The sequence below is a fragment of the Passer montanus genome, unplaced genomic scaffold (genome assembly GCF_014805655.1).
Source record: "Passer montanus isolate IOZ18808 unplaced genomic scaffold, ASM1480565v1 scaffold1, whole genome shotgun sequence".
In the NCBI taxonomy this organism is placed as follows: domain Eukaryota; kingdom Metazoa; phylum Chordata; class Aves; order Passeriformes; family Passeridae; genus Passer; species Passer montanus.
The window spans coordinates 7,989,563-8,000,398 of NW_024356504.1; the positions used below are offsets into that span (position 1 = coordinate 7,989,563).

Sequence of the window (10,836 nt, forward strand, 5' to 3'; positions counted from 1 at the left end):
TCTTGCAGAGGTATCCAGGAAGCAGAATAAAATTCTGCAAATAGAAAAGAGAAGAAAAAAAGAAATAAAGTGATGGAGGAGATGGACGGGGGTGGGGGGGTGTGCTTTCACTTGGACAGCCTATATTATGCTGAAATATGGGTTGTCTAGTTAGTGGCAAGGGATGTAACTGAAGAACTGGCAGTGCAAGGAGAAATTTGGACTTCAGAGAACAAAACTGACAGGTGAAGTAGAAGCACATCCAACTACACCAAACAGGACAAAATTCAAAATGAAGGTATAGCTTACAGAAGGTGTTAAGAGTGTTACACTACCAGTAAGTGTATGAACAAAAACCAGATGTTATAAATGAAAAATTCAAATTTAATTACTGCATCTCCTACAGTACAAGAAAGACATTAACCTACTCCAGTGGAGGCTAGAGCAGGAAGCCTGTGAAAGAGAGGCTGAGGGCACTGTGGTTCTTCAGCCTTGAAAAGGCCAAGAGGGCAGGGGGATCTACTGCTGTCTGGAAATACTTCACAAGAGGCTACAAAGAAGACAGAGACAGGTCTTTCTTAGATGTGCACACAGACAGAAAAGAGACAAACTGCAGAAGTCAGACCAAGAGATATTCTGACCAGGGATAAATGGTTTGATTTACCATTTATCATTTACCATGGTAAATGAAAAATCATTTACCGTGAGGGTGGTGAAACACTGGCAGAGGATCCCTGGAAAGCTGTGACTCCCTCATCTCCAGATGACAAGGTCTGTATATCCTCTTCTGGAGACTAATCACATTGAGTAATCTAGTGATCATCTAGATATTAATATCTACTCTTGTAACATTAAAAAATACATGTATTTACAAGTACAGCTGAAACTCTGAGTTCTTTTAAAACATAAAAGAAAAGATGGACCAATAAGTTATTTTTTCTTACCACTGAAAAATCACATTTTCAAAATAAATGTACCATTTATGTAAAATTGTATGGGAGGTACTTTAAAGAATCTTAAAACTTGTACATGGTAAAAACTGCATATATGTAAAATACACAGTCATGTATCAAATTGATAGAAAAGTTCTTGTTTGTAGGAAGCTGATCAGATAATTTTGGAAACGTGTAACAAGTGCTTCAGTTATTAAAGGTGTGCATCTGAGAACACAGTCTGCCAAAGAAAATGGAATATTGAGTCTTTTCAGAAGAATGCTGACAAATAACATTGAAATATTTAGTAGAGATGTGAAGATATTAGTTTCCAGTCTTCAGATGATTACTTAGCTCAAAATTTAAATAGGTGTGACTATGACATCTCTAACTCTGTTTCTAATCAATCTCAAATCATGGATATGAGATCTAGTTGTGTTTGTGTAGAGACCCAACTTCAGAAATTGTTGTGAACTACCTCATGTAAAACCTGCCCACTAGTGCCTGTCTGTGTGTCTGTATGTCTGATGTATCTTAGGTTCAAGCATGTTTCTTAATTAGCCTATACCTTTATCAGGTTACACTATGGTCTCCTGCAGCTAAAAGAATTTTTAACTTAGCACTACAAACTATAGCTCTCAGTTTAATAATCACAGTATTCCTGCTGATTGGGAAAATTATATTGGCAATGAAAATCAAATACTTTTTGTTAGCTGGCCTCCTGTTGGCAATGAAGAATTACAAGTCAATCAGACTTTGAATTACTCTAATTCAAGAGAAGTTAGGAAAGTGTGAATGTTTCCAAGATCTGCTGTTCAGTCATGACTCTGCAGTCATAGCAGGGTTTGCAAATCCTTGCTCTGCATTTCACAGACTATTCAAAGTGACTTTATAGCCCAATAAATGTGATTTTGCCATTACTGGTAAAAAGCAACAGGGTTTGTATCGAGGTGACAGTGTAGGGACTCAGCAATGCCCTGGCTTTTTCTGGGCCTCAAAAGATTTTAACTTGGTTTAGCTGTGATAGCAATTGTCCAGCGGTCAAGAGGCACTCTTGACTAGATTTGTTTTAGTTTAACTTTAGTTTAGGATAATAACAAATAGTTATTCATTGTGAACTGAACTGCCTACAATTCTAGAGTCAGCTGTGGGGAAGAATGCAGACATATTTGACAATGCAGACAAATCAGCCATTTAATCATAGATTATAGTGTTAAGAAAACATATAAAACTAAATCTGAACAGATACCAGGCTCAGAAGAAAGACATCCTTCTCCCATGAGTATCACACGAATCCTGATGATAATTCATCATAATACTCCTGCATATCTTTTGAGGAATACCAATATTAAGACCCAAAGGAGAACTGGGGGAGTAAATGCAACACCAGAGAAGAGGGAATTTTTAGCGTAGCAAGTCTAACTCTATTTTTAATGAGGTCTTCCTATATTCATTAAGTAATTTTGACTATTAAACTGTTTAAAACATTAACTGGACTAACAAAAAGAAATTAGATTAATTTATATTCTTCTGCCAGTACATTTTTGCCAAACAGAAGACATAGAGTGTAATAGCACATCATAACATGACCAACATCTTCAAGAACCTAGAAGCTGAATCCTGAAGCTCACAAGCACTTTTTGCCAGTTGCAGTCAATGCTGCTGTGCTCTATTTTCTCATGGACAAGCTGAATAAAATCAATCCAGTGAATTAGTTCTCACTGAAGGTTACCACTCAGGAAGAGGTCAGTGTGTTTGCGTGCTGCTGTTTTAATCAGTGCTACCACTAGTGCTACCACTGGCTTACCACTTTCCCTCTGGTCACAGGCTTTTACTGCTGATTTCACAAGGCAGTGCAGTGAGCAAAACACTCTGAGAACATGAGGCTGAGTGTAAAGAACCCAACTGCCTGTGTAATGCTCCCTCTGTCATTTACCTTGGTCTGTTTGAAAGGGTAAAGCTTACTTTCACAGCCCAGTTAGCTCTCCCAGTACAGCACGAGCCCTGCACGAGCTCCCATTTACCACTCTGTGTATGTACCTCTGTTTGTGTGGCCAAACAGCCCACAGAGCAGTCCTTTGCCTTAAGGTTTTCAGGTCTCCCTTGCATGCCTTCCCAATTCAGCACAGCACAAGGGAATATGGACAAATTTGTGTAGTTCTGCTTGGGTCTCCTTGCTGTAGCTTGAGCTGTTCATGCTGCCAGCTGGCTCTGCCAGGCCCCTGGAAAACTCCCTCACCAGGGAAGAACATCAGTCTGAAATGCTTCCTACAATCTGCGTTTGCTCTGAACCAGTCCAGGCTGCTTTCTTGTTCAGGGTAGAAAAGTATGACGGCTTCACAAGTATTATTGTGGCTGGGGGGCACCTCTGCAGGGACAGCCAATTTTCTCACTCTCTACTTTCCATCTTCATCTCAAACACTGGGAAACGCATCAACTTTCAAAGTAGCTCTTCATGTCCTGAGTGCTGCTGCCACATGTATATATTCCCCCTAGAACGAGCTGAATGGAAAGAGTGTTGTATAATGATCTCTCATTTAGTTTAAAGTGTCATCTTTTCCTTCACTGCATTTTGTCTGTGAGAAGTATGCTGAGTCTTGTGCAGCTGCGTTCTCGCTCTTATTCGGCACAGATCTCTTCTAAGTTCTGCACCCGTAGCAAGAGTTTCCTTCTTCCCTTTGAAAAGGGTGATAAACGGGTACAGAGCAGAGGAGCCCAAAGCCTACATGCATATGAACCAGGACTAGGATGAAAATATTAACCTAAAAGAGATAAAAGAGATTTTTTTGGCTTCTAGTGCATGTGTTCTGAGCTGGAAAATAAAATTCCAAATGGAGAAGAAGAAGGGAAGACAAGAAATTCAGATGCTGACTTTACTTGTTTTCAGAGCACAGAATATCTACTATACTCAAACATAAATCAGCCAGCCAGTGAATTCTTGCCCAGTATCCTCAAGGTTATCTGGAAGTCAGCCACAAGTATCTTGCACGAGGACATGTGCAATGACTGACTTCAGCAAGGTGACAAAGACCTGCTCTGGTCGAGGTTGGGATGCTCAGAATGCTCACCACCACACATGACAGGGCCCTGCCTTTCTCACTGAGTTGTGTAAGCAAGATACAGTTCTGCTCAGAAAAAACATACTCAATTATTTAAAAATTAACTGGGGTTAAACCAATTGCCATTGTCAGGCATGCTAACCTTTAGAGCACATCTAGCATTAAATCATGGATATCTATAGGGAGTTCCCTTGGATCGTTTGATCAAATTATGCTCTCAAAAGTACACTTCAAAAATGTCATCCCTGTGTAGGAGGAAAAGAAAGAAAATAAGGCAATGAAATTAATGGAAATTTGGAGAAATGAAATGTTGTCTCATGTATTTTGACAATGTAGGCATCAGTAGGTTTGCCAGACAGATCAGCTTCAGATTTGACTTGAGCAAATTATGCTAGTCTAAAGCATAAGCTACTTGCTAGTAATTTTCTTGGCTTTTTCCTCTTGAACCATTTTACATGTTTATCTACATTATAACAGCAATAGCCATGCATCTCCCACATTTGAGGTCATTCCCCAGCCTTTGGGAAGAAAGCCGGCATCTGACAGGGCAGCCAATTTCTGGTCAAAGAAGTGTTTTAAGTAACAAGGTGCACAGGCAGCAAGAGCAAAGGTGGAAAATATGTGAAGTTGAAGAAATGAGAGACTGCTAAAACAGTCGGGTATAGACAGCAAGAGGAAAGAGCAGCAAAATACCTGAAGGGCTCTGACACAGAAATCCCACTGCACCAATTGTTTAATCATTACCCTGCTTTGCAAACAGCACACTGTAGGCACCCTTCCTTTGCAGAGATCTGCTGCTGCACACCATTTCTTTCAACAATAAGATAACAGGCAAAGCTGGGCATAGCTGATGGATCCATAATAATACCAAAAAAGAGAGAAATGATACCCAAGAAAAAGTGATGCCAGTGAAAAACAATTGCTCACCACCACCAAAACAATGCCCAGTCGTTCCTCGAGCTGCAGTCCCCAGCCAACTTCCATCTCTATTTCATACAGAGAGCATGATGCCATATGGCAGGGAATATCCCTTTGGTCACTTGGGGTCAGCTGCCCCAGCTGTTGTCCTCTCAACTTTTCGTGCACCTTCAGCCTCATCGCTGGTGGAAGGGTGTGAGGAACAGAAAAGGCCTTGACTCTGTGTGAGCAATTATTTAAACATCTCTGAATTATCAACACTGTTTCCAGCACAAATCCACAACACAGCCCCACGCCTGCTGCTATGAAGAAAATTAACCCAGAAAATCTACCCCAGTCAAAATTAGCCCAATCTTAAACTGAATTTGCTGGGCGCTAAGGTGCTTGGTGGTGTTGGGATTTTTATTTGTGAATGTGACAAGTTTGACTGAAGCCTAAGAAACATTTTTACAGATTGCTTTAAAACAGTATTATATTTTAATACTGTCTATCCTCACACAACATGCTATGATTTTATTTTCCATTATTATGATGATGTACTACAACATCAAGTAATAAAGACTGTAGTGAGTTCGGATTGGAGAATATAAACATCAGTCCTCTTGTTTGATTTTCCTAAATCTCTTTCTGACCTAAGCACCTAAATATCCTCAGCCTGGTCATAATCCACACCTTGACCATATGGTCCTCTACAAGAAAACAAAATAATTCTAGGCAATTAAGACACTTGCCCATATCCATTTCATCTGATAGATCTTTGGAGGTACAAACAAAACACTGGATGGGAAGATCTGCTAATGCTGATAGTGCTTTAGATCACTTGATAATCTTTTTCCTGTGATAGTTATTACTGAATGGAAATCAAATGTATGCATGTTAGGACTAGTAACAGATGGCACTTCTGTTCTGTGAGGAAGAAATAGGGGCAAAGGGGCAGCAAAGTTGAACCTCCCCCCTTCCCTGTCTTACCAGGATTCATTGTGTTGCCCTCCTGTTACAGTTGGCTGTGACTCTTTCTTGTTATAAAGAGATGTCAGAAGTTAGAGAGAGACAGACGATAACCTTAAATCCTTTACTGCATTTTACCAGGATTCTGAAAAATAAAAAAATAAAAAATAAAAGCCAGCTGAGGGAGTTGGAAAATGTCAGTGAGGCATTACACAAAGAACTTGATACATTTGTTGACCTTTCTTCTTACTCCACCCTTCTCCTCTAAGATGGATTTAGTAGTAGTGAGTGCTTAGTGCTATAAGTGCTTTCTTAAAAATAATTTAGATGCTATTGGCTGTCTGCCTGCACTTGGAAAACAGAGCTGTTTCAATGAGCCCCTGCTGAAACGGAAGAAAAGGGGTTTATTGAAATGCCTCCAAAAATGCACCAAAATTTCATTTTTTCCCTTGTCTGCTGAAACCCATCTTGTTCCTGCTTTTACAGTCTTTTGTTTTATTTTTTTAATTGTACCATTGTGTCCAGGCTCTTTTCATTCTTCTCCGCTATTTTACGAATGGCGTGTGTGGTATTAAGAGCTGAAGGCAGAGATGAGAGGAGAAGTGTTTTGAATTGACTAATTTGCAGGCAAGAAATAAAGCTCTTGTAAGGTGGTCCCAGGGGTATCTTTGCCATGAACACTATTTGAAATGACATGTAATCTGGTACATTTCAAAGGCAAAACATTTCCTATTCTAAAGTATCTTCCTGAGCCAGGGTTGGTTTACCTGTTTCCAGAGAATAATAAACTCCACCGAGGCCAAGGAATCTCCTTCTCTCCCCTCTCAAAATTCCTGTTCTTTTTCAAAGGGGCAAGTGCAGCTAACAGTTTATTTCTGTCCTATCTTTTGCTGCTCTAATGGCTCAGTGCTCACCACTAATACATAGCTGAATGCACGTCTGGATTAAATACCAAGTAACAGAACCCAGCACATCCCTGTACAACACAATAAATAATGGTGTGGAGCTCTCTTGTTTCTTACAACAGTGGAAAATTTAGGTTCTTATAGGCTTCTAAAATTTTAAGCATTTCACCACATAATTTTGATGTGGCGATTTCTTAATAAAAACTGTTCCTCTTCTAGAGAAATCTGAGTTCAACTGACCTTGGAACGTTGTATTAATACTCTTTCTCAGCACAAATCAGTGTTTCTAGCCTTGCTGACATACTAAAAGTCTTACACACAAAAATCCACATTAATTTGTTAAGGCAGAAATTTCAGAAAAAAATTTCTTTATGTTTAGAATTTTGTCCATACTTTGGTGAAGGCTTAGCTGGTCTTATAAATTGACATACTTAATCATCATCTGTGAGCATATACATATACTCTAAGGAATGTTTCTATATGTGTATCATTTAAGCTTACGATATCCAAAGGCTGTATTGCATAGTTTTGAAAGATTTTTAAATGTTTTAAATGAGGAAACTGGCCACAAATAAACCCCAAAGCTTTTGAGAAAATAAACACTGATAAATATTACAAATAAGTTCTATTAATTTCACAGCTGTTCTGTTCTAAAGCTTTTAGTTACTGAAAAACAAACTCCTACTTTTTAAACATTCTGAACTTAGATCACTGTTTCAACATTTACTTGACTTTCTCTTTAACTCTCCATGAAGAGAAATCAGGATACCTTGTGTCTACAATAACAACCCTACATTTTCATATTTTTAAATTTATATTATATTTATTTTTTAAAAGAAAAAAACTTCAGTTACAGTGCTTTTAAAAACCCACATGCTTTTGCTCAAATGTACCGGCTCTACATATTATTTTTTCAATTGAGGACAATGTTAAATAAATTACATTACTTGAAGAGAGACACTGAAGGTTCCTGGATAGAACAAGCAAAAGAAATGTATTTGAAATGTCCAGAAAGGAGAAATTTCTAAAGGCATGAAAAGTGAGAAGTTCTCTCCTCAACCTACTATTTATGTGAGGCAGCAGAATGTCCAGGATGACTTGTGCTGTCAGTTTGCATCACCAGTCTCAGCCCTCTGAAGGGCAGATTTTGTACTGTGAGTGACCTTAACGTGTGTTGCATTTGGATCTCTACCAAACAGAAGTCATGACAAAATATTATGCCCCACAGACAGGCTTTACACCTTGTTCTTCACAAGGTTCTGTCAACTGTAATTCTTCATTTATGGGAACTTAGCCCAAATGTAACTTGGAACTAAATGTGTCCAGTGTTCACAAAAACTTCCAAAGGCAGTGCTGTTCCCCAGTAGTGTTCATCTCCTGGACTGGTCCCCTGAGCAATTCTGAACTATTAGATCAGTCTGGACTAGATACTATTACTAAAATAATGAGAAAACATAACACCATGAAATAAAAGAACTTTCTCCAACTTAGTTAGCAATACCAGAAATTTCTAGAATTTCTGCCACAACCAGAGAAATCATCAGGCCTTTCCATGCCTGCTGAGTGCTGTCACATGTTAACACACCGATGGCATTACCCCTCAAGCAATCAGTGTCTGAGGAAAGTTTCAGTGCTTGGCTCAGGCAGCTGCCTGGGGGGGAACACTCGCTGCTTGCTGAAATCAGAGGTAGCTGCCTGCTCTTCTGTATTTGCACAAGTCATCAACCTTGCACAAGTATACTTGAGCAACAGATTTTACCCTACTGAAAATTTGCAAACTCTCCCCTGACCCAGCTACTTCCTAATTCCAGTCCTAATAAGGACTTCTGTAAAGCCCTTTCATTGCCTGTGTGTGATGCTGTCTTCAGTGAGACATTAACTTAATTTATATTTTTTTCTTTAGCTAAATTTCTAACATATAGGCAATATGTAGGGAAACCATGAGCAGGAATAAATTGTTTCACTCTGGGATGCTTTTCAGACACAGGAGCATTTTGCTAATACAGAATACCCAGCCAGAAAGCAGCACAATATCCCAGCTCAGCTGATTGATTGAAACTATATTTTTGAGGGCTGTTTTTGTCCTTTGGTGACTCATGTGATGTGATGCCATTTTCACACTATGTGTAGAACACATGCTTGTTTGAACACTTCACTATTTGGCTCAAAGTAGTACAGTATATTGTTCTGTTTAGGGAACAAGTTTGAATTTACCATTGACTCAGGAGAACTTCACAATGTATCGCTGGGTCAAGGACAGGAAGCTGCAGCAGAAATAGCTATGGAAAAGGCATCAAAAGAAGGCCACTGGGTTATACTTCAAGTAAGTCAAAGCTCTTCATTACATCAGTGCTGCACTGCGGTGTTAAAAACTGAAGCGTTTCAAAATAACATGTGCCTAGATGAAAGAGTACTAAATAGTGATTTAAAACTTCCTTTGTCTTTGCCACAAGGGAAGCACATAACTTCATCTCTGTATGTGAGTATCGCTGAATGGCACATAAAATATGAATTGCAACTATCTTGCATGTAGGGAGTCAACTAACATATTTTCCCAAGCACATGATATCTGATTTACTAATTTATTATCCATTAAAAAAAATCCTTTAGTAAATAAATGTGTAGCAAAAAGAATTGTTATGCTGTATAATCAGATGAATAGATACAAACAGGGAAGATTGCTGTCATTATGCAGTGTATTGTGCTAAACAGATGCACACATTTTTTTCAAATATTGTGCAATATCAAACTGCTTCCTTATGTCTGGGTTTTTCTTGTATCAATAAAATGTTTGAAATTTCAAATCAATAGCTCACTGGGAGGCCTGTTTTTTCCTCCCTTCTCCCCCTCTCCCTCCTTAGCTCTGAATATTTATTTTGTAGTAAAGTGGCTGGACATATTAGAGATATTACTGAAGAAAACCAGGGAAGGAACCAAGGATTGGTTTTGAGTGTGGGGAACCTGCTCCTTTCCCTACAGCACATCTCATTCCAGAGTGCATTTAGGAAACCTCCCATTAAAATAACTGATAAGCCCCTACCTGTAGTACTGCCTGATCACCATGCTGCACTGCATAAATTTGACCAGGCAAGCAAACCACCACAGAAATAAAACTTTAAAAACGTATTGAACTTCTTATTTTAAAGCCACTTGAAACAGTGAAGGCAGTAAAGTCACTAAAAGCCTTTACAATAGCAAAGCAGCATTAATTTCATTTCTTAAAGATTTGTTCACATATCATAGAGTGACTGCATATCTATCACCAAAAAAGAAAAAAAAAATCAGACAAGAAACTACTTCTTTCAATTTCAAAGCATCACATACAGCTTCTAGCTAAGTACCTGTCTGTGTGCATAGGAAATGAAGAATTTGCAGTCACTACAGGTAATTACTGTAGTACAGAAAAGGAATTTATTTTGGTGTCATCTAGCTTAGTTTGGTTTATCATGAGATGCACAACCAAATGGGTTTGTGTCTCTGGAATATCTTTTACATGTTCTGAGCGTGCAGGGCACGGAGATTCACTACACCAATTTATATTCCTGTGGGTTTGGTCAAAAACATTTGGATCATACATTAGAGGAAAACATGGCTCAGCTGCTAGGTTATCATATTTTCCTCTGTCCTTTTTAATTTTTGTTTTGGAAGGCTTTTAATGAAAACAAAGGTACTTACAAACACAGGTGTGTATAGGTAGTAGTTGTAAGCTATGATCACAGATATGGTCAAAGAAATCAAGTATCTCTTTAGAACATAAATCTGTACTAAAGAAAGAGCATCCACCTGAATGCTAAAAAACTCAGCAATTACAAAACAAAAACCAAACAAAAACCAAACAAATTGCTTTTTCGGCACTATATTCTAAAAAACCTCTGTGAAAATTACAAAGACTTTTCTTCTTTTTTTCTTGTATAGAATAACCTCCTCCAGCAATAAAAAGTGAAAATCGCCAGCCACCCGCGCGGCGAAGGGAATGTCACCCCAAGTGCTGACAGACGCACAAAGAAACCCGCGGCTGCAGCCACGGCCACATCCCGCTTGTCACCAACTTCTGCCGGGGCTGCGGCGGCGCCGGGCCCGCTGCGGCCCCGGCCG

The 10,836-nt window shown here is 39.0% G+C and overlaps 1 long non-coding RNA gene across 2 annotated transcripts in view; it reads right to left on the reverse strand.

Annotated features, from left to right (window-relative positions):
- Positions 1-832: 832 nt before the first annotated feature.
- LOC120496393 overlaps positions 833-10,836 on the reverse strand; it is a 10,570-nt gene continuing 566 nt past the window's right edge. Inside the window, exons 1-4 of one of the 2 annotated variants that reach the window (XR_005626295.1) lie at positions 8,956-9,082; positions 5,858-5,981; positions 4,898-5,108; positions 833-3,673 (exon numbers count right to left, since the gene is read on the reverse strand). This is a non-coding gene — a long non-coding RNA (uncharacterized LOC120496393). Of the gene's footprint in view, positions 3,674-4,897; positions 5,109-5,857; positions 5,982-8,955; positions 9,083-10,836 lie in introns of those variants that run through there. The other variant, XR_005626296.1, reaches the window with a different exon arrangement.